Source organism: Antechinus flavipes, chromosome 1 (genome assembly GCF_016432865.1).
Source record: "Antechinus flavipes isolate AdamAnt ecotype Samford, QLD, Australia chromosome 1, AdamAnt_v2, whole genome shotgun sequence".
NCBI classification, from domain to species: Eukaryota; Metazoa; Chordata; class Mammalia; order Dasyuromorphia; family Dasyuridae; genus Antechinus; species Antechinus flavipes.
In genome coordinates, this window is record NC_067398.1 from 156,323,390 (window position 1) to 156,348,724 (window position 25,335).

General features: G+C 35.1%; 1 protein-coding gene across 1 annotated transcript in view; it reads left to right on the top strand.

Moving 5' to 3' along the window:
• The first annotated feature begins 3,110 nt into the window (after nucleotides 1-3,110).
• The window catches only part of LHFPL2 (LHFPL tetraspan subfamily member 2), a 139,380-nt gene continuing 117,155 nt past the window's right edge, over nucleotides 3,111-25,335 (top strand). Inside the window, exon 1 of the mRNA XM_051991819.1 lies at nucleotides 3,111-3,192. The gene's annotated coding sequence lies outside the window, so the exon portion shown is untranslated. The remainder of the gene's footprint in view (nucleotides 3,193-25,335) is intronic.

Consider the following 25,335-nt stretch of genomic DNA (forward strand, 5'->3'; position numbering starts at 1 on the left):
TCCTACCATCCTTCAAGGTCTAAAAGTTACCTCCAATTCATGTTTTCCATAGTCCCCTCCAGTCAGAAGTGATTTATAACATCTCATATTAAATACTTTGTCCCCGTTTCTCATATCATTCTTTGTTGTATGTTACAGTGCTTCATATTTTTTAGTCTGAACCTGTTATAGGAAGCTTCCAGGTGAGAAACTCCTAACAATGCATTCTAGCATATTTTCTGTCCTGACTACTAAAAGCATTTCCTCTAACTTCTAGGCCCCACTACCTACTTATTGCATATATATGTATGTATATATTTTCATATATAAATACATACCTACTTTATATATCTTAATATATAAAATAACATATACATATGTTTATATATACTTTTGTATGTGTTTATGTATATATTCCTTCCTGGGCTGAAAGCTCCATGAGAAAAGGAAGAAATGTTTTAATTATATTCATATATGTTCACCCAGTACATAGTGTTTTGCCTATGGTTGTTGAACAAATGAAAATATTAATGAGTGAAAGTGATTTCATCATCACTCCACTAATCGCCTTCTATTTACCTCCTTATTTTATTCTGAATGGAATGGTAAGTGTTCTTGAACTTGAGAAGTGGGAGAATGTGGATTCTTAGAAAACTGAAGCTGGAAGATGCTTTAGAGATCACCCTCCTATATTTTCATTTTACAGATGAGGACTGTAAGCTTGGAGGTAGAAGGTTGCTTGCCAGAGTTCATGTGCTTATGTTAACAACCACTTAGGCCTGAATTGTAAACTTCTCAGTCTTAGTCTAATGACCTTTCCACTAGATCACAAAAGAGCTTTGAGAATTTATTGATCACCAGGCTGTGAGCCAAAATGAGGGTACGCTGATTTGATTTGAAGGGCTCCATGGTCAGACCCAAAGTAGGTCATGCACCTTCCATGACTTTATTTGGGCACATCACCCCTACAATGCATTCACTTTTAACTTGTACTTTGTATATTGTAACTAGCTTACCACATAATCATACCATCATTATTCTGCCATCCCTTTGTTCAGTGCTTATATATGCACTTCATTGTGTCTTAGATCAGTGGCGATGAACTCAAATAGAAAATGGAAGATCCTTTGGGGCTTCATATTGACTTAGTTTTAAAATGTAATATTATCTATTTGATTACATCTTTATTGATTTTATTGAATATTTCCCAGGTACATTTGAATCTGATTTGGGCCACACTTGGAAGTGTTGTAAGCCCACAAACCTTGTGTTTGACATTTCTTTCTTAAATTGTTAGACTCCTAGGAGTAGGAACCTGGACCTATGTAGCAATGCCTTAGACCCTTAAAAATGTGTTTTGGCAATAAACATGATCATATAAAGAGGGAAAATGTAAAGAGATGTGAGTAGAGTTGGCTGGTGGAACTTTCTGCCTCCTAGATCTTGAGCTTCTTCTCAGGCTGACATAAGACAGATAAGACAGCTATCATCAGAGAGATTTAGGAGGACTCTTCCAGAGCCCTCAAGTCCATAAGGCCTTTGTTGTGTTCCTTTTGTCTTTCCAGAACATGGTTTCTGCAGTAGTCTTCTTCATTCCACCCTGACCCTTCCTTCAGTAGGTTCCAAAGTACATAAAGCTCATTTCTGTGTCAGAAAGGAATGATTAGCTTGTCATCTCCTTTCCTCAAAGGAAGTGCTCCTTCAGGCCTGGATATAAATACTAGAGGAAAAGAAATTATAGACAAACTTGCCTCATTGGGTTTCTCAGTCTTATTTCCCATATTAATGTCAGGAATTGGCAAGAACATAGCTTTATTATTGAAAACCTGTGCCTAACTGAAAACAGTGTCAATGATTATGTGCAAAGCCGATGACTGCCAAAATCCAGGAGTATAAATTGCATGGTGACTTAGCTCTTATGGTGCATTTGTGACTTGGGATGTAGTCCATTATGAGGGAACTTTTATTGTGAAGCATTGGAGTTTTAGAATGGCCAGAAGAACAACTTGGATGCCTGAGGACTACAGGAGAGTGTAATGTAAAGACAAAAGGCATCAATAAAGCATTAAAAAAAATAATGATAGTAATAATCCAGGAGAATGTGTGTCGGTTTATGTGGGTTTTTATAAGTCTAAAGAATAATAATTTATTACTTGGTGCAGATGAGAATGTGATTGAATAAAAGGGAAAATGTCCAAAATAATCAAGCCATAACAGCACATAATTTTGAAATACTTTTAGTGAGGAACGGGAATGGAATGGGAGGGAGGAAGAAAGGAAGACCTTCTACCTCAAGGGGTAGCAGAATATAAAGTTGAACTTGAGAAACATAAATCAAACAGCAAATGAAAACCAAGATCTTACTGACTTTGTGTTATTACCAAGTGTGGCTTTATAAAGATGAGTATTTCTTGAACAAATTTTGCTACGGATTTGCTCTAAGCTTCCTTTCCTCAGTCTGAGCCATTAATCTCCGTGTTCCTTTGTGCGAGGAGTTTTCTGTTGCTCTTCTGGAGTAACTGTAACAGAATTTTACCCAATCTGAATCCACCTCAGTTCTTCTCAAATCTCTGCCTGAATTTCCCTGCCCTCATCAGATTACTGAAAGTCTGAGCCATCCATTGGAATGAATATTCTGTATCTTACTAAATCCAAAGTGTGTATTCCTAACCCTTGTCCAAGGCTGTGCCTGGATCACCAAGAACAAATGATGGGAAGGAGACAACTGCTTTCCCTCATCTTGAGGCCTACAGGGATTCAGCCAAGCTTCTCTGAATCTCAAAGTGAGACATGCATAGGATCCTAATTTAAAAATATAAGAAACAATAAGAAATTTAAAGAAATAAGAAATCTTTTGTTTCTTAGCCATGGTTTGACATAACCAACAGCACATGATTTTCTTGGCAAAGATACTGGAGCAATTTGCCATTTTCTTCTCCAATGTAGTAAGTCAAATAAGGTTAGGTTAAGGGACTAACCCAGGATCACACAACTAGTAAGTGTCCGAGGCTGGATTTATACTCAGGTCTTCCTGATTCCAGCTCCAAAACACTTTTATCTATCCACTGAACCACTTAGTTGCCTTTAAGAAATCTTAGAAATCATCTAATAAAACCCTTTCATTTTTCAGATAAGGAAACCGTCCTTAACCAAGAAAAGGAGCATCTTCTATCAAGCATCAATTCATGCTGACTGTTCGTGTTTGGTGAAAAGGTATGAGATGCAGTTATGCTACCTTTTATTTTCCATCCACATCTTAAACCTGCACATCTTGCTCCTTTCTTGCCTCGGCTAACAGCTCTGCCCATCTCCTCCTTATTCTGTGTGGTACTTGTGCAAAGTCTCTGCTGATTTCTCCTTGGATCACTTATACACCAGAATACTTTGTATTAACAAAATGTTTGGCACAAAAAAACATAGTTTTAAAGATATGAGTTCTAAGCCATAAGGGGTGGAGTTGTAGGGAGATAGTTTTAAAGATTACGGGGCAATAAAGCAAGAGAAAGATAAAGTCACATTTTTATTGAGCTGATCTCTTGGAATGAATCTGGAGGTTCCATCTTCATTCTACCATTTCTACAAAGATTTTCCAACTTTGCTGCTGTAATTTCCCTTGAAATATTCAGTGAGGAGCAGTGGTGAATTATGGCTCGCCTTTATTGTTAGAGCTTTAGAAACTGAAGTTTACTTCCAAATGTAAACTTTTTGGTAAGCCTTTTGCTTAATGAATCATTAATGTGACTATGAAAATGTCCTAATAAAGATAAAGAAAATGTAAACTATTCCAAAAGCAGTAGGGGGAAAAATGTGAAGGTCAAGTTAGTCACTCATTTCTCTGCATTCATTTGAGCTTTGGACTATACATTCCCATGATCAGTGGTTTATGGGATATATATATTTTTTCCTTTTAAAATACATGAATGCTTATAAATCAATGGACTGTCTGACTGTGTGGGCAATGGCTCTGTGGGTGGTGATTTTGTAAAAGGGCATATCAGGTTTCTTTTACCTCCTGCTCTGCCAGCCCATTAAATGCAGTAAGAGGTGAAAGCAAGGAAATAAATACCTGGATAGGCACAAAAAGCAACCAATCTGATTGTTCTCAAAGATGTCAGATATACTCAGGTAGGATTTCAAGGGGGTTCCAGTGGATGTAGGAGACGTTTAGATTTCTTGTGATAGATTTTTTTTGATCATAAGAACAATTTGAAAGATCAAAGAGTCCCAAGAAGAGAAAAAGCTCATTTTACATTACTATGGCGCTGGATAAATCTTTTAATCTACCTTGACTCAATCCACCAGAGGTTCGATGACTGTTTTTCTAAATAATTTGATGAACACTTTAGTGAATGCAGAAGTTTCTATGTCTAGGAGTTTTAAAGATACTGAGTGTAACATAAATTTATACCCTTTAAAATAGTCTATTGCCAATAGTATATAAATATGGAAAATCTTATTAAAATGAGTATAAAAATAATTAATCATCACTTTACAGGATACAGCCCCAAATTATTAAATGTATGTTTGTAGTTAGAAACAAGAATCCTTAATCTATAATTTGTTCCTGATTTCCTGTCAGACACTTGTGAAATGTGAATAAATATATTGATTCAAAGGGAATCTTCCATTGAAATATGTATCTAAAATCATTGCTCATATTTTCCTATTACTAGTTGTGTCTTATTAATAAAATGTTACTCTTAATTTTTCCAAAGTAAAATATAATGAAAAATTAACTCTTCTTTTAAAGATTTTCATATGCCTCTTTTCTTTATCACTCTTATTTTTAAATTTCTTTTTAAAAAAATTAGTAGTATTTCTATTTTTCCAAATACATGCGAAGATAGCTCTCAACATTCATCTTTGCAAAGCCTAGAAGTTGCAAAATTTTCTCCCTAATTCTTCTTCCTCCTCACTCCTCAAGATAGCAAGCAATAGTAAGTTAAACATGTTTATCAGTATCTTATATCAGAGAGCATATAATTGAGTTTCATGAGGATATCAATTTTTTTACTTTAGATTTCACTTATTGTATTTTATAATTGAGCCTTTAGCTGGAAACTAATACTATTATAAAAGAAAAGAAATTGAATAATTTGTGATCATTGAAAGCCACTCAGCTATATCCCTATAATATCTATCTATCCACTGCTAATAATGTGTCATTTCTATCCATCTATCATATTTGTCTGTATCTATCCATTCATAGCTATCTATCCACCTGTCCGTCCATCTCTCTCTCTCTCTCTCTCTCTCTCTCTCTCTCTCTCTCTCTCTCTCCATATATATATATATATATATATATATATATATCTGTGTCTTAACTCTCCTTCACAATGTAAATTATTTGAGGTTAGAGAGTTTCTCACTTTTGCATTTGTATCCATAATTCTTGGCCTATGATAAGTGCTTTTTTCACTTATTCATATCACAATTGTCTGAATATATCTTAATTGTCTGAACAATATGCATTTTACCTGCTTTTCTCCATTGTAGATGATTAAGCCAAACATATTAAACTTTTGAAATGTTCTTTTTAAAGTGTATTCATACAGAAATATTCAAAGTACAAAGGCTATATCTACTAAGCAATTTCAATTCATAGGTGAAGAATTCAAAGCCTAGAGAAGTTGTCCATGGTCAAATCAGCTAGCTCATGTTAAGCTCCTCCTTATTCCTAGCCCAGCAAGTTTCCAAGTTTCCACTATCCCAAACTGTCGTCTACAAGACCTCGCTATTCTGAATTGGCACATATCAGTGACATTTAAATTCTGTCCAAGGAAATTCCAGGATGCTTTTTAATCACAAGGCCATATGGTGTAATGGAAAATTCATTGACCTTGACCCATGGTAAGACTTGAGTTTGAATGCTGGCTCCTTCACTTACTGATTGTGTGACCTGGGACAAATGCCTTCATCTCCTTGGGTCTCAGTCTTTTCATCTATAAAGAAAGGGGTTGGGCAAGATAACCTCATGAGGCTTCTCTGGTTCTAGATCTAGCACTATGTTCTGTTTCTAGAGCTAGATTCCATGCTCTTATGGATTGTAGAACAAACCAACACTGAGAACAGAGCACTTCTTTTTCATGGACACTGGAGATATTGCTATTTGAATGACTTTTAAGTTAAAATAAACAGAATGGCAGCTATTTTATAGACTAAATGTCATTGAAACCACAGTCTATATAAACTAAGCTTCCTAGGTGATAAAGTCATGTCCTTGTTACCATGTAGATGTTTCAAGGATTTAAGAGTGAGGTTAAGGAAATGGTGGGGGGAGGAAAGGCTTTTTTTTAGCTATTTGCTGTAATTGCCCAGCTTATTCCATTAAGCAGAATGACCCCCTCTTTCCCCAGAGAGAGTCTTGTAAGTCTTGTACCATGTAAAGCACTTATCTCAAATGCCACTAGGAAGCAGAATATCTAAAGCATAAAGGGATCGAATGAGAGTGAGGATGACAGTATTACTTCAATGTTCTGTATATTTTTCAAAAGTACTTTTATGGATATTTTGTTCCATTCACTATCTGTAGAGCACAGATTGGATTTTGTAAGTGAGGAAATTGAGATGTTAAGAACTCAGTTAAGGAGAGAGAGAGAGAGAGAGAGAGAGAGAGAGAGAGAGAGAGAGAGAGAGAGAGAGAGAGAGAGAGAGAGAGAGAGAGAGAGAAGGAGAGAGGGGAAGGGAATGGGAGAGAGATAGAGAGAGAAATGGAGCAAAAAAAAAGAAGAAACCAAGAAACCAAATAGCATTGGGCAAAAGTCTTCTCAGAATCATGTGATGTTTTGCCCTGTAGCTGGGGATCTTGTTACAGATGCTGGTGATTATAGCTTTTGCAAACAATTGTCAGAGAAATTCATAAGATTTCCAAAGACTGAAGAACAGCAGATGTGGAATTAAATTTCAAACAAAGTTACCCATAATGGCTTACATGTGGACACAGAGTATTTAGGACTCGGGCCCGGGTCCCTGTGTCCAAGAGGTGTGGGATGCAGAGGCAGAAACTGTGATTTGCTGTGCAAGCATCTTCTGGTAGTCTTTTCTAGTCCTATCTTTTCTTCTTGGCTTCACTTAAAAGTGGTAAACATTCTTCTGTAACAGTTAGTTTGCAGTGTCTAACACTGTCATCCTTTGGCCATTCAAGAATAGAACTATCCCTGGCTTCTCTTCCTTTTGCCAGCAAGCATGGAGAGAGCTATGGAATTATGGAAAATGTGAGTCCCTGTGACCACCTTGAATTGGCTGAGCAACAGACATTTCAACTGAAAGTTGCCAGCAAAAGTTTAAGTGAACCCAGCTTTATAGATTTCAGTCTTTACTCTTAGCAATCAGTGTGGCTTGGGCATTAAATGATGAAGGAGTATCAGAAATGTCAGTCACCAAGCTTTTATTAAGCATTTGCTAGATTCAGGGCCCTGTGCAGAGTGCTAGGGATACAGAGAACAGTTTTTGCTCTCCAGGAGTACCTATTCCAGTAGGAGATACAACATAAAATTAACTAGTTTCATACAGAATTTCTAGATGTAGAGATGTTCCTCAGAGCAGACAGAAGGTAATCTCAAGAGAGAAGGCAATAGGAATAAGGAGGACCAGGAAAAGACTCTTACAGAAAGTGGGATTTGAGCTATCTTGGAGAAATCTAGAGAAACTAAGGCAGAAATGAGAAGGGAGAGAGCAGCTAGTTCAAAGGATTGAGGAGATGGTATGCTGGATGGGAAGAACAGAGGACAGCTAGATGGATCAGTGAGTAGAGTGCTGGGCTTAGAATCACAGAGATTAAGTTCACCAGATTCAGACAAGAAGTACGAGTTGTGTGGGCAAGTCATTTAACTCTATTTTCCTCAGTTTCTTCATCTGGAAAATGAGCTAGAGAAGGAAATGACAAGCTATGTCAGTATCTTAGCCAAGAAAAAAAAACACTTCAGTTTCCTCATCTGTAAAATGGAAAACTGTCTTAATAGTGTATTGTTGTAAGAGTTATTGTATATGTTTAACATATACTGGGTTATTTGCTAACTGGGGAGAAGTTGGGGAGGGGAGAAAAAAATTTGGAACATATGGTTTTGCAAGGTTGAATGTTGAAAACATTCTATGCATATGTTTTGCAAATAAAAAGTTTTATTTAAAAAAAGATTCAATATATATAAAAAATGGGATAGCTGGGAGGCTGGGTCTGGAATTGGGAAGACTGGAGTTCAAATATGACCTCAGATACTAGTAGTGTGATCCTGGTCAAGTCACTTAACCCTGTCTGCCTCCATTTTTTTATATATGCAATGAATTGGAGAAGGAAATGGCAAAACACCCAGTAGTTTTGCCAAGAAAACCCCAAATGGGGTCACAAAGAGTCAGAAACTGAACAACCACAAATATTAAAAAAAAATGCCATGGAATATTAAAAGCAGCATAAACATTCTTATTATCTGTTCTTTCGCCTCCACACTGTAAGATCACATGCCTGAAGACATAGATAAAGTATATTTTATTTCCACCCATTCTTGATGCTGTTAAAGGTCTTGAGACTTGAACTCACAGGTGCTGTTTCCCAGGGATCAACATCCACTCTTTATCCTTGTAAAATAAAAGAACGCCCACTGTGTCCTGACAGGGCTGAGTCTCTTGGGAAAACATCCTCTGAATCCCTCACATCATCATTTCTTCTGTAAACCCCCCACTCTCACCATCTGAAGTCCATTGCTGAGATTTCCCCCACCCCTGTCAAGTTGCAGAGGCACCTGGGCTGAGGATGTAGGATGCCAAAATTTCTTCTAAAGGCCCTAAACTGTTCATGGTATTTACTTTCTCAGCATGTTCTCTCATATTCTGTTTTTAATTTAATTTAATTATTTGTAAAATTAAATTTAGTATCCCTCCATGGAGCGCTTTTAATCCCAGCTAGGTAGCACAGTGGATAGAATTCAAATTGGCTTTAAATACTTATTAGCTGTGTGATCCTGAGCAAATAACTTGATCTCACTCTATCTCAATGTCCTCCTCTGTATAATGGGGAGACTAATAACCTTGACCTTGAAGTGTTGTTATGTTAACATATATAAGATGCTACATCAATGCTAATTAACTCCAAGGAGTTTCAGGTGTTTCACTCATATTTCTCCTTGTCTCATGCTATTTCTCCATCAGAACCCTAAAGCTTGTGTATTTGTTTAACTGCAAAGGAAGAAGGTCCAGCAAAACTAACTTGATGTAGAAATTGTAAGTTAGCATGGTGCAGGACCTAGATTCAGTGAGTTTGGCAATTTAGTCACTTGCCATGGAGGTGACCAGAAGCAAGTTGTTATATCTCAGTTTCCCTATCAGTAAAATGGGATCATAAATCTCACACTTCCTACTCACAGGGTTTTTCTGAGCAAACCATTATGGAACTAAAATGTCATTATTATTGCAAATAATAATAAGGAAATCTAATTCTTCATATTGTTAGTTTGAACCTTCTTTCAGAGAGACCTAGGTGCCTCATTGTATAGAATGATGTACCTCAATTCAGACAGAGCTGCATTCAAATGCAACCTCAAATACCTGTTCATTGTGTGATCCTGAATAATAAATTAACCTCTGATTCAGGTTCTTCATCTGTAAAATGGGAAGGGGGTTTGTAATAGCTTCTATCTCCTTAGGTTGTTGTGAGATAATATTTGTAAAAACAATTTGTAAACTATAGTTATATGAATGCTAGCAATTATTGTTATTAATTTCCACACAATTCTATAACTGTTTACTTCCTTAATTCAAGTAGCTGTTCCTTTCCTCTTAAATTCTTGGTTTCAATACTCCTGCCTAATGAACTGTTCTATAAAGTATTGGGACTCTTTTTGACCAATTGTTCTAGATTGGCGTTTTTATGGAATCTGTGGTACTATAATTCTAGAGACTACCTTCTACAGTAAGAGTTAGGACCATTCTACAATACCTCATCCTGTATGATTTCCATCCATGTTTTCTGAAAGAATCTTTTCAGAGAGCTATTTGAGGTGCAACTGAGTTATTTAACATATTAAGAGGGAAAATTTGGGGTCATTTGTGTTTTTCCCCCAAGGAAAAAATGTTTTTTTTTTAAAAACCAAGCCAAGGGGCAGCTAGGTGGTGTATTGGATAGAGCACCAACCCTGAAGTCAGGAGGACCCAAGTTCAAATCTGGCTTCAGACATTTAACACTTCCTGGCTGTGTGACCCTGGGCAAGTCATTTAACTCCAATTGCCTCAACAACCACAAAGCCAAAAACCTGCCTGCTAAATCTATAAATTAAACTCGGAAGAAGAAAAAACAAAAAAGAAGCACCTCATTTTGAATTCTTTCCCACTTGGGTTTACTGAGTGATCCAAAAAGAAAGAATGCAGCCATAATTTGTTGTGTGATTATTAAAAGGATTTGTTAAAGGCAGATGTGAACTCTTCCACTTCATGGCTTCTATTAAGGATGTGGATATGTATGGACCTAACTTCTGCCATCTTGATTCTGATAAACCCCCATGGACTGAAGAACTTAATTCATGGGCCAATTTCATTGGCTTTGTGATGTATTTCTGATTTATATCATTATTTTTCTCCTTCCCAAATTCTGTCTGAGGGAAATGACAAGCATATAAGATTTCTATATTGAATAAAAATTATATGTAATACATTTCTTCAGAAGCATCATAACTGGATTCCAAATAGCATTTGGCAAGTCTTCCAGAAATCAATCAGTCAACAAATATGTATTGAGCACTTAGGACAATCACTGCTACATGTGATTTATTCGCATTCCTTTTGTTCCTGGAATCCATGAAGATTTTAGACTGAGACACCAGTTATCTGAGTAGTCTGGCTAATGGTGTCAGAGGAATAAATGAGATCTAATCTGTGTCCAAACCATCTACCTTGAGACAAAAGAGATCTTTTTTTATTTTGTCTTAGCAAGTTTCTGCATCTTTCTCTGTCAAAGTCAGTTTATCTTCCCTGTCGTTATTACTGACTTCCTTCCCAAATGTATACTGTGAACTGATGTATAACTATAACCTTGAACAGTTTTGTCTCTAAAACTCCCATCTCCTATTATTTATTGTGTCATAGGGTTTTTGGAATTTTTTTTTCACTTATTGCTTGTGTTTCCTGTAGGCACACTATATTCTTTTGGAATATAGGCGCTCCATCTTATACACATTTGTACTCCCTACAGAACTGGGCAAAGTGCTTTGTATGTGATAGATGTTCAATAAAGATTTGTTGAAGAAATGAATGAGTGAACTATAGCACACAATTGGTTTTTTTCCTTTCTATTCAAATAAGATATTTGTAAAGCACTTAATATATAGTAGATACTTAATAAATGTTTTCTCTTTTCCTTCTTTCCTTTCTTCCTTTTTTTCTTCCTTCCTTCTTGCCCTTGTTGCTTTCTCCCTCCCTCTTCTTTTCTTTTTCCTTTCCTTTCCTTCTCTTTTCTCCTCTTCCCTTCTTCCCTTCCTCCCTCTTTCCTTCCTCCCTTCTTGCTTTCCCTCCTTTTTTCCTTCCCTCCTTCCTTTCCTTTATTTATTTCCTTCCTTTTCTTCATACTTCATCTCCTTCTCTCCTTCCCTTCTTTCCCTCCTGCCCTCATTATTTTCTTTCTTTACTCTTTCTATTCTTTTAGCCTTCCTTCCATTCCCTTCTCTTCTCTTTCTTTCCTCCTCCCTCCCTTCCATTTTTCCTTCATTCCCTGCTTTCTTTCCCTCACTCATAATCTTCCCATCTCCCTTAACAAAGTGTCTGACACATCCCAAGCAGTATAAAGGCTTGTTGATTGAATAAATAGTGATTATAATCTTGTGAGGGAAAGAATTGGAAACTTATGAATATACTTTAGAGATGCGGTACAGGGGTAACGTGGGGAAATAATATTCTTGGCCATATCCACCTAAGGGATAGGAGAATAAGATTGTTCCTTAATGATCCTTGAGAACATTTTTCTAGAACAGAAAGTGTTGATAGGAGACCAACTGACTGATCAAATCATGTAAACTCTCATCAGCTTCCTCATTCAGAAAATGAAGGTGTTGGGCTAATTGACCGCTAAGATCTCCTGCAGCCCCAGCATCCTGTGATACAATGCCAAGGTAGAAAAGCGAATTTGTAGCTCCTGTCCCCACCTATCCCTAGGATGAGATTGCCCAGGTTTTAAATATGCTCGGGCAGCCTGTCCAGATGAGATTGCCCAGGTTTTAAATATGTTTGGGCAGCCTGTCCAAAGTAACTTTAGAGAAAGAACCATCGGAGAAGCTGCCAGAAACTTGGTGCTAGAATGCTTCTTTTATTAAGCCATCACTTAATAAAAACATGTTGGCAGCCACCTGTGCCTAGTTTTCTCAGGCTATAAAAACCAGCTTCTAAGCTATTCTGTGCCATATATGACATTCTTACCTGGAATCTTCAAACAGCAGTAAATGCCCTAAGTATTTCATCCCTCCTTACAACACATATCTTACAACACCTCTACTTAACAGACCTTATAGTTCCCTATTTTTTTCAATAATATATGTATATTATCCATTTCTTTTTTCAATTGTTCACATTTTTTCCCTTTATGTTACCAACAAAATTAGTTGCCTTTTTTTTTCTTCTTCATCAATCCAGCGAACCATTACCAGAGGGGAAAGAATACGCCTATGGTTTTGTCTGCGTTCTTGAGAAACTATTAGACCTCGATTATCTTGGTGTTTGCCATTTGAGGTTAAGCCAACAGCTGTACTTTGCTTTTTTTCCCAGCGGGCATGACAAGAAAAGGGAAAGAGAAGATTTCAAAGAATTAAAAACAGAGTTTCCATTAGGATAACATTTGGGGTCAGGTAAACATCCCCTTCAAGTTTCATTGAAAAATTCCAGGAGGCCATGGGCAATCTCTTGAAGACTCCCTTCGTGGCATAAAGTTCTACAGACATTTTGAAAGAGAATAAAGAAAGAGGAAGGAAATAAGAAAGAAAGATTTTTTTTTGCTTTGAAAAAAGTACAAATTCAAGACATGATACTCCCAAACATTAGATTCAAGCAAGCAACAAGCATTTATTTTTTAAACACCAATTATATGCCGAGAACTGTGCTATCATGGGAGACATAAAAAAGTGAAGAAAATGTTCATCCCTCAAAGCTGACATTATAATGGAGACTTGGTCTTCAGGGGTTTTTTGCTGTCCTTTAATTTTCTAATATGTCCTCAACTTTTAGAGGAGAATGTATTTCTCAGTTGTATCATCTAAATAGTGTTGCCTGCAAAACTGTGGGATGAGTAAGAAGTTCCTCATTTAGGAATTGTGAAATTGGGCCTCTCTAACTATCCTTCCTCCCTCCCCCCCCCCAAAAAAAAACAGGCAACACTTGGATAATGTGGAGGTGACTGAATGTATTAAAAAAAATAATTCCCAAAGAATTGTACTTGACAAGAAATAATACATTATTAATGCTGAAGTTGCTGACATTAAATGCTCTGCAAAATGCAAAGACATTGTTGGTTGCAATGCTGAGGGAAATTGTTAACTCCGAAATATTCAAAAAGGTTGTCTGCAGCAGGATTTAAAATAGTCTGGCTCCAATGTGAGCCTAGTATGACAAAAATTAAAAAACCAAAGAAAAGGTTCTTTGTGGTGAGCAAAACCACAGTTAACATATTTCTCAGTGGCTGTTGAATTCCCAGTGTCCCTGGGGCAAGCTACTCCATCTGCAAAATCAGATCCAACTTTTAACTCCTACCACATAGTGGCAAACCGGTTTCCCTTCCTCCAGCTGACCTCAAAGAGACACTACTTTATGGGCTTGTAAGCACCTGTAAGAAGAGCAAATAGGCTTAGAGATGGGAACTCTTGCAAGCTGTGGGAGGTACCAAGAGACAGGGATGTATGAGGTCATTGTAAGGCCTTTTTCTTTCTTTCTTTTTTTTTTTTTTTTTTTGCTAAGGATGTGTAAAAATTATCTTACTGGTTTTGAGGGGGGTCGTTAAATGCCCTGTTTTTCTGCTAGTTTGTCTTTATAGGAATTTATACTGATTGTTTAATTCCTTTGTTTCACTTATGTATTCAAACTGTTGATAACTCTTTACTGCATATAAGATCAAAAGGAACCTAGATCACTAGGTCATGTTCTAGTAACCTAGAACGTGAAATATATTATTGCATCTTCTGTTTAGCTTTTCTTTGGAGGGAAAAACAGTAGCTATCCTGACTTTTTCATACCTTACTATTTTTCCTTGTTCCAAGCACAAAAGATGCATAGAAAGAAATAAAATGTTTTATTTCTTACTCATTTTCTCTTAGTTCTTTATTTCCAGATGAAGTGATAAGTAGGAGTACTGACCAAGGTAAAATGGTTATAGAATGAATGGATTTGAATTAGCATTGTGGTGTGGGAACATAAGAGCTTTCTAAGGAAGATTTATCTTATTTCCATGGAGGCTTCAGTAATGGGGAACAAAAGCAAAGAAACCAAAACGAATATATTGGCAGAATTGGTTCTGAGGAAAACATTTTCTTTTTTTCAGATATTTTATTGAGGCATCAATACTTTCTAACAGAAGAATTTGGTGGAAACAAAAAAAGTCTCCCAAAAAACCAAACTCCAACAACCAAACTAGCTGTGGGTTGTTTTCCACTGAGTGCGATTGAACTTGCTGCTAAATGTTTTAGCTATTAATAAAATTTTTTAAATTCCCTTAGTAAGGGAAACTATATTCAGTCCTTTTGTTTCTACTTAAAAATATGTTTGAAGTAGTATATGGTTGGAGAATCTGTGGCCATTTAACCCAGTTGTTTAGAGCATGGTGTTAATGAGACTAGGGTCATGGGTTCAGTCCCCATATGAACTTTGCTGTAGTCCATTGCTACAGACTGCACTTCTAACCCCAGGCATCTCTCAAAAATGTGTGCTGTTGGTCATAAGGAGAGTGATTCATTCAATAAATTCTCATTAAAGCACCCACTATGTACAAAGCATTTTGTGGAGCAGTGAGAACACTGGAAGAGATACAGAAATAAATGACAGAAACTTGAGTAGAAAGTTTTAGGAGATCAGGGAAGGAGATAAAAGTGAAGATTATAGATGGGATTGAAAAGGATGAATAAGACAGAGATTTAACTGGAGATTTCTTTTTTTAACATTATTTTTTATTTTGAATTTATGGAATAAAACAGGTATAATCCATAGAATAGAATAATAAGATGATTGAAACTGCAAATTACATACAACTTACTGGTTCTTTTAAAAATATACAATAAAGTTATCATGTAAATTTCTTCTTTTTCTTCCCTTGCATCCCCTTTTGTTCGTTAGACATAGTATGTTTATGTGTGTATGTATATATATATATATATATATATATATATGTGTGTGTGTGTGTGTGTGTGTGTGTGTGTGTGTGTGTGTGTCTTGGTGTGTGTATATATATATATGTAATATATTATACATATAAGCACACACACAGATATATAAATATTCCAAACATATTTCTATCAATTCTTTCTCTGGATGTAAATAGTTTCCTTCATGTCCTTTGTAGTTAATTTTGTAATAATCAAAAATGATTTAGTTGCTCAAAATTGTTCTTAAAAACAATATTGCTTTTTTTATATAGTCTTTTCTTTGTTTTACTCATTTTATACTATATTGTTTCATGTAAGTCTATCCATAATTTTCTAAGATTATTAAACTCATCATTTCCATTGAATCCAATATTCCATTGCACCTGAGATTTCACTGGTGTTAGTGAACTTTCTAAAGAGAAAATACCTACCAAGACTGTAAAGGGATCAGTTATATCCATATGAAGGGACAAACCATAAGTCTTACTAATAATGAATTAGTAATATAATTTTGGTATGCTAAGATATATTGTACTAATATATACTATATAGCAAGGAGAGGTCATCTGTAGTTGGAATCGATTAACTTTAATAAATAAGAGGCAAGCAGTAAATATTCAGTATTAACTACTATTTTTGTCAGACCAGTTCACTTTGTGCCAATCAGTAAGTGTTTTGTTAATGGGAGTCCAAGTGACAACACAGAGTTCCATAGCCAATGCAGAGCAAAGGCTGGACTAACCCAGTTTTCTAGGACTACCCATTATGCCATACTGTCTCTCACAATCACAGTGGTATTCATTAAAATTAGGGTTTCTTTGATTTAAAAAAAAATAGCTAAACTAGCTTTAAAACCAGAAATTTAAATGGTGTCTATAGTTCTCCCATATAGTGCCCTTTTCTTTTGTTTAAGAAGAATGAGGAGAGAAATCTGAGGCTATTAAAAAAAAATACACACTTTTAAAGTCCCTTCCTGCCTACAATTGTAATTTTTCCTGATTTAGTGTTTGTGTTATGCAAATAAACCTTATTTTGAAATTCAGTAAAATTGAAACACCTGATTCTCATCTGAAAAAGAATCCCACACAGGATCTTACAAAAATTATTTGGGAAGGAATAACATAAATCCAATGCCTCAGATTTCCTTGGAGAATGGTGCTGTGTAAATAGAGAGTTGTGGTATTAATTAAGCATGGAGATTTTCTTTTGGTTCTTTACCATGGAGTGTTTTCTCTTATATCTTAAGGGCAGTAATGTGGGAGGTTTTAGGAAGATTTGTCATTTTTACCCAGTAAAGCAATTAAGATTATTTATATTTTTCTCTTCCATTGTGAAAAAATTAAAAAGAGTCTAAAAAAATTCTCAGACAGTCCTGAGTCTAAAGTAAGAATATATGTGCACTATTCAAAATTGTAAAAGAAAGCTGCATCAGGATTTTTTCCCTTAAGATTCATTGCTGTTAAGTACTCACTACTGCATGATAGAAAATAATCTTTCTACAAAATTAAAATAGATTCTCTAAGAATGTTTCTTTTATCACTTTGATCCTCAGAAATGTGTGTGTGTCTCTCTGTGTGTGTGTGTCTGTGTGTGTGTGTGTGTGTGTGTGTACACAGATGTGCATGGAGTGCTGGGTCTAGGCGCCTATAGAATTTTAAAAGTATTGAATTTTTGATCCTCAAGAGTCCATAGCAATCATGTACCTTAGACTTTACATTATACAGAAGAGTAAACTGAGGCCCAGAGAGGTCAAAGGACTTTCCCAAAATCATAATTCTAGCTTCTGGAGGTCAGGGAACAGTCTTCCTTAGTTCATTTATTTTGGGTAGCTTTTTAGTTAAGCTAAAGTTAATTGCAGACTTAAAAGGCAACCAGTAATTTTCTCTCTTGAAAATAAAGCTTTAAATTTAACTCCAATCTCTTCTAAATTTAACTCAAATGCTACTTTCCTTTCTCTGATGCCTTTATTTTGTAACAAAGTTTTTTTTTTTTCTTTCCTGACCATTCAGGATTTTAAAACCCCAATAGCACTAAGGGGGACATTCATGCTTATGCACCTCTTTAGAATAAATTTGGTCATTATGAAACCCATTCAGTGTGATTATGCTCTTTGCTTTCTGCTTTTCTTGTCTTCTCATCTGATCTCAGACACTTATTGGGCAAGTCACTTAATTTGTTTGCCTCAGTTCCCTTATCTGTAAAATGGTAATGATAATAGCATCTATTTCTCAAGAATTTGGTGATGCTCAAATGAAATATAATAATAATGTGTCAGTCCCTGACACATGTTGTTGAGTGGTTTCAGACTATTCACAGCCTCATTTGGGGTTTTCTTGGCAGAAGTACTCTAATGCCATGATGAAGAATGAAGGCACACAAACTTAAATAATTTGCTCAGGGTCACACAGCTAGTAAGTGTTGGAAACTGGATTTGAACTCAGGAAGATGAGTCTCTCTGATTCCAAGTCCAACACTTTATACTCCAGCATCTAGTAATTATTGTGACAAATCATTGCTTTCATCATCATTATTATTATCTCTACATATCAGTGAAAATTATTGCAAGGCCTACAACTAAGATCTTTGACTGAGAAAAAAAAATTATCTTGAATGAGTAAAATAAGAGTAGCTCACATTTAGGTTTTAAAAATCATTTTATGTCATAATTACATTTAATTCTCAGTCCTGTAAACATAATTACCTTAACTTTGCAGGTGAGAAAATAGACCCAGAGAGATGAAAGGGCTTATAATTTTATGAGTGTTTAACATGTGTTATCTCAATGGATCTTTATAACAACCTAGTTAGGTAAATCATACAAAGTACTTGTCTCTCTGCTATAAGCAAACCTCCCCCCCCCCCAATTTCCAGGGAATTCCATGGTTTTGTATTATTCTTAATGTGTATTAGTGTGGGATTCAAACCCAGCAGTGCTATAAGGATAAAATGAACCAATTTGAAAGATTACTCATTCTTGATCTTCAAGCTTGTTTATGATCCACTCACCGAGATCTAAAAGGTAGTTCCAAAAATATACTGGTATTACTACTTCTTAATGGAGAGGTACATGTCTTGCATAAAAGTCAAACCAAAATTCATTAGGTATTAGGGAGGTGAAGGGAAGAAGCATTTACAGAGCACCTAGTACTAGTTCACAATAGCTCTGGGAGATAAGTGCTTTTATTATCCCCATTTCACTATTGGGGAAACTGAGGCAAACAAATTAAGTCATTCATTCAGTTAATTAGTGACTAAGGTTTTATTTGACTTCAGGTTTTCCTGACTCCAAGCCCACGGCTCTCTATCCATTAGCTACCCTCTCGCAAAAAAAAAAAAAAAAAAAAAAGGCATCAAAAAGAGACAGTTTTATAGGAGGTATTTTAGAGATCCTTCTTGTTGGATCCTGTGCCCATTCCTGCCCATCTCTCCCTTCCTTTTGTCCTTTATCCTTGATGATAATAGTAGTTGTAACAACTAGTTTTTGAAAACTAAAAGAAAACAAGCCTGGTCTCTAGCCTGGTTTCCCGACCACTTATAATATGTTTATAAAAAATTCCTTTTTATGTTGAGCCACACAGGACAGAGAGATTGCTGGTTTTCAGTCAGCCAACACTTAGATAAAAATGACTAAAAGCTTGATGAAAAGAAGACATTTTTATCCTCACTCCTAAAGATAACAGTGCAGTGGGGGAAAGAAATGACTAACTCTTATATGTTATGATTTTCTTTTGTTATGTTATGTTTTTCTACTGGCAACCCTTTTTTGCCTGAGAAATTTTTACATGAACCCAGGTGCATAAAACAAGTATACAAATAAAATATTTATCTTCTAATAAATCATAATTTCATGACCCCCACATTCTATTATGAGAACCTGTATGGAGTTGTGAATCACAGTTTAAGAAGCTGGGTTCTAAATTTTGTAGCATTTACTTTGAGTGATATCTTTATGCATATTAGAAAAGGGAAAAATCACCTTGTTATTAAAGTCTGTGTAAAGTTTTGGCCATTTTCACATATAATTTTGATTTTGGTTTTGTGGGCTTGTTTACTCTCATTTTTAGTGGAATCCACATTTTTGAAGGATTTATAAATATGCCTTCTGGTTTTGTGGAGCAAATTTTATTTAAAAATACCGCTTCCTTGCAATATCTGTGGTTCCCTTCCCAATGAATGCTGAATCTTTTCTTGGTACACTATTCTGGAGTGAACCCTCCAACATTCCAAGTGCCCATTCCACGATGGAAGAGATGATGTGGTAAATACTTCATAATATGCCAGTGGGGATACTGTTATTTCTCTGGTGAAGTCAGTGGTTTTACAAAAACAAAATAAAAACTTAAACTTCACCGTGGGATTCTACCATTGATAAAATTTTCAGTGCTTTTCCTATTTGAAATACTTGCACCTAAAAACATTTTTTTCTTTTGTCAATAAGTGAATAAGTGACTATAATAAATCTTCTGAGTACCAGCAATGCATTTGCATCACACAAAAAAGAAGTAAATACAGTATTTTTTTAGAGGATGGACCATGTAAGTTTGACACATAAATAGAAAGACAAAGGTTTTATAATTATTGCCATAGTTAAAGAATTCATCTGCTATTGGCTAACCCCACAGTGATGAGTCCCTCTGTATTTGGCAAAGCTAATGATTAGTAAACAGACACATCCTGTTGCCATGACTCTGCTTGAATTCTTTCTAAGATGACAGAATCTTCCAGAGTTTATGTTCTGGTGACAGTCTTCCAAAACTCCTATCTTAACCTCCATCAGGCTTCAGGAGAGGGCTTTTGGATATGAACTACAGGTTATTATTATCCATATTTTATAAGTGAAGAAACCAGAATCACAAAAATCAAATGACTGTCTATGGTCATATAATTAATAAGTGACAGGTTGGACTGATGATATTACTATCATAATAGACTAATGTTACATAAATAATATCATTATGCTTTTTCCACTTAGTTGAATCTTGAATTCAAAAATTTACTAGATTTGTAAAATTATTGTCTTCTCAAAATTATCATTGTAAAATTATTGTGTTCTTAAAATTATCAAGAATTAGAGCTGAGCTTCTTAACCTGTGGTCTGTGAACTTTGTTTTTTAAAGCTTTTTATTTTCAAAATATATGCATAGATACTTTTCAACATTCATTCTTGCAAAAATTTGTGTTCCAAATTTTTTCTCCCTCCCTTAGATGGCAAATAATCCAATATATGTTAAACATGTCCAATTCTTCTATACATATTTCCATAATTATCATTCTGCACAAGAAAAATCGGATCAAAAAAGAAAAAAAAGGAGGAAAAAAGCAAGCAACCAACAATGAAAAAAGTGAAAATACTATGTTGTGATCCACATTCAGTCCTGACAGCCCTCTCTGGGTGCAGATGGCTCTCTCTATCACAAGTCCATTGGAATTGACTTGAATCACCTTACTGCTAAAAAGCTGAGTCCTTTATAATTGATCATAATGTAATTTTGTTGCTGTGTACAATGTTCTCTTGGTTCTATTCATTTCACCTAGCTTCAGTTCATGTAAGTCTCTCCAGATCTCTTTGAAATCATCCTGCTGGGCAGAGATTCCAAACATGGTAGCCATGTGAGGACCCTCTGTCCACTGGATCCTTTGTCCAGTGACCTCCTTATCTCTATCTTCACCTAATAATAAACGTCTTTTATCAATCTAAAAAAAAAGAAAGAAAGAAATAACTCATTCAGCCATTCTCCAACTGATGAGCATCCACTCAGTTTCTATGACTTTAATTTTTAAAAATTCTGATTTTTATTTTAAAAAGAATTGGCTTCTTGATTCAATGCATTTTGTTTTATTCACATAAAAACATCATTCTGAGAAAAAGGAGTCTAGAGGTTTCAACAGACTGCCAAAATTATCTATGATACAAAAAATGTTAAGAGCTCCTGCTCTAGAGTTATTATTATCGCAAGAAATGTCATGAAGTATTAGACAAAGCTAGTTAAACAAACATGGTCCCTGACTCCTAGAGGCTTAAAATCTTGAGTACTCTGAAAGTATACAGATCTTCTCAGCAAAGGGAGTAGTTTCCATTTCCTTCACACAATTTGTTCCAGACATTTTCATTACCCATTTGAAATATCTTTTTATTGATTAGACTTCCTTTGTTCCTAGTTTTATCTCGGCATCTGGCTTCAGAACACAGGCCTGTAACTACTTAAAGTTTATGTCCAGTTTTGGAATGCAGACTGCTAGTTAATAGATGTCAAATCAGAAGAAAGTATGTCAACACTTTCAATCAAGAGTATTATTTACTGTTGCCACCTATATTTTCCATAGCACATAAAACTCTTGGGTATTATATACTAGTCTGTCAAACCTAGAGGAGCTATTCCTTGATCATATTTGCTACAGCTTTGTATAATGCAAACACATTGTTGATGCTCAGAAAGATTTTGTAATAGTTATTCATGCATTGAGGTCATATCTTTATTGACAAAGTGAAAAAATGTTTTTAGATGCAATAATTATGTCAGAAAACTTCTCACTCCAGTTTTCCTTATTGGACTTCTTTACTTCTGTTGAATTCTGCATATTCTTGGAGTCCTGGCTCTTCCTTGGGATGTTTCTTTTTGCCTGCTGCTTTTTTTCCCCTTAATGGCTGCTTGCTGTTGTTCAGGATTTCCTCCTGGTATTCCCCACTCTGATTGCTGTAAAGTATGTTCTCTGATTTCCCCAGAATTCTCTGCTGTTCATGCAGGAAAGTATCTTATAAATTTTTTATAATGCCCTATTTAGGTAGCTTCAAAATTGAAGGGGAAATTGTGAACTGCTAGATGAATCAAGTACAGGCCATGATAGGAACAACTGCCATTCTTCTCATGGTGGTTCAGACTCTGCAATATCAATTGTAGTAAGAGATTTGATTTAACTGTAGGACACTGGCAAAATATTACATGGTCAAGATGTGTTGTTATAAATCTATAAATTTAAATTTCTGATAGGTTCTTTATAAGTGGCTTGGGTTTGAAAAAAAAAGTATTTTCTTTTCCTAAGAGTAACTCAAAATTTCACAATATATCAAATATTTTCTTTGATTTAGGAATTATTTTAGTAAATTTTATTCAGATGAATAATACAAGGTGATTGCTTTAGGACCATAGTAAGCAGAGTTTAGCACTGCCCTTCCCCATAAATCCAAGGGTGAATGTTCAAGGAAAGTCTCGACATGAGTTCTTACAGAGATTATGAACAGGTTTGGACAACTTGCCATTGTTTTTTCTGCTTGTTAGAAAATTTTACGAAATCTGATACCCACATGCTTTTCCCCTCAAATATTTAAAGATAAAACAGCTGTCCATAATATACTGTAAATGTATAGTTTTAATTTAAACTCATAAGAAAAGGATGTGTTATTATTTTTGCTCCCTTGGCTAATAATTAATAGTCTTTACACAGAAACACATATTATTTAGCTTAAAATTCAATAGGAATTGGACAATTATGTAGTTAATCTGCTGAGTAAAGACCAATGATATCAAATTCAAACAGAAAGGGGACTAAGTTCTTCCTATAGATGGATATTGACTTAGAAAACCTCATATTGACATTACCTGTGCTCTTTTGCATTTTTACTTATTTTGTTAAAATATTTCCCAATTACATTTTAATCTAGTTCTGACAACTCTGGTGTAGACAATGCCATAAGTGTTCAGTCTCTTAAAAGTATTAAGTAACCATTGGGATTGGGGAGTTGGAGAAAAGGGTACATTTTTGAAAACTTTAGAATTCTTAGGATATTTTCTTCTATTTAGTACATTGTTAGAAATCACCTCAACCATTTCTAAACCTGTTCTTTGATTCTGGGAGCAAACATTTGATGATGCTAGTTCAACAGTCAGGTCAAAGACACTCAGAACCTAGAAAGTGATGGAGAGCAGTGAGCTATGTCAATAGTGTTAGTCAGAGAATTCTGTCCTATTCTCTCCTCTCAGTAAGGAATCATTTCTGCAATATGCCTAAATGATGACCATCCACCTTCTGCTTAAATACTTGCAGTAACAGAAGTTACTGCTTTGAGAGGCTGTCCATTTCATGATGGTTACATTAGAAAACCATGTATTATTTAAATCTAAACTTTCCCCTTGGTAAATTTCACCCATTAGTTTTAGTCCATTTTCCGATGCACTAGAGGATAAATCTCTCAAGAGAATGTGAGCACCTCTACAGCAGAGACTGTTTCATTTTTGTATCTGTATCATCAGAGCCTTGCATACTTCCTGGGACACAGTAATTAGATGTTAGAATGTAATCAATTAGAACTAGACAGGACCTGCAAAAATCTCCACTAAACATACGAAGAAAACTCTCATGTTTACTCTTAGTTTTCTCTTCCTATTCATACAGCAAAGTGTTGCAAACAGCAGGAGCTTAACAAATGGTGTGGATTTTTTTTTAATTGATTTGGGTTAGTTAGCATAAGTAAAAAAACATGCATAAGCAGAGCAAATTAACTTGAAAATGAAGAGAAAAAAATTTAACTCTTAAAAATAAATCTCAATGATTTAAATTTGATTTAAAGTATCTGCTAGATTGTGGAACTAATTGTATTCCACACTGATTAAGTTAGAGGTTTGAATACACACACATCCTTTTAGGAATCGTTAACATTCAAGTGATTTCATGCGTACAAATGTACACAAATGTATATATCTGCACAATGACATATTTAAACACATGTATAGTGTTGCATTGCATACATTGCAGAGTGATGCTGGATTCTCAAAGGTTATGCCAGTAAAAAATCAAGCTTTGGTAGATTCTGTGATATAGAAAAGCCTTGAGTAAAGTCTTAGCTTTAGAATGTTGCTATAAAAGTTTGCTTGTTCTTTTCTAATTTTTCTTAATCAAAGATGCATTCTGTACATCTAGATTATCCTCAGATAATCTATTGTTTGTTTTCTGAAGTCCGGGTTAGCATAATAGAGAAGCTCATCAAAAGTTAAGTTGACCATTTCAATGAATATTTTGGAGCAGCTAGATGGCTCAGTGTGACTCTGGGCAAGTCATTTAACCCTGTTTGCCTCAGTTCCTCATCTGAAAATGTAATGAAGAAGGAAATGGCAAACCCTTTCAGGGTCTTTTCCAAGAAAACATCAAATGGGGTCCCAGAGTCAGACATGACTCAAATGACTAAAAAATATCAACCACAAATTAATTCTTTATATAAAACAAAGGAAAATATGAAATAGCTCTCTGTCCTCCAGGGGCCCTATCCATTTCTAGATAGGAATTTCATCTCATGCTGAAAAATGGAGTACAAGATGCTAAGAATCATATACTTTTTATACCACCTAAAAACATTAATTTAGCTTTAGTTATTTAAAATATGAGTTCCTTGTCCAATGACCAATAAATAGATAACCATCAGAAGACTCTGAATCATAACTCTCTTGACATTTTTGAAAGGAAGAAGAAAGTTACAGCTAAATGAAAGAATAGGTCACGTTCTCCTTGGAAAAATAAATAAAAGAATTGATCAAGTTGAATTTATTTACATATCCAAAGCCAACAAGAAACAATTTCATGGGACATTTGGTTATATGGCAATGTTCATAAATATTACAATGACATCATTATGAAAATAATTGCAACTTATTTACTAACATTTGTTGTAGAGGATGAAGTAAAAAAGGCATTTTACAAAGAACATATGGCCCTCTCAATTAAATCAGCATATATTGTGGTAATCAGTGAATTTAATCTGAAAATGCCCTAGGTAAAGATGATTTTTTTTTAATAAAGTTGGAAAATATGATTTAGGAGTTCAGAATTTATGCGGGCAAATATTTGTAGATTACAAAGAACCTTCATATTTCTATGCATTAATATTTTATTCAAAATAATTAGAATATTCTAGATGTCATGAGTGGTAAATAATATTACCAAACAATTGAAATTTATTATATTTTCACATTCAGAAAATAGCTTATTAGTGGCATAGAAATTATTTCATTAGCAATTAGCAATGAATAGCACCACTTGTTAGAACAGT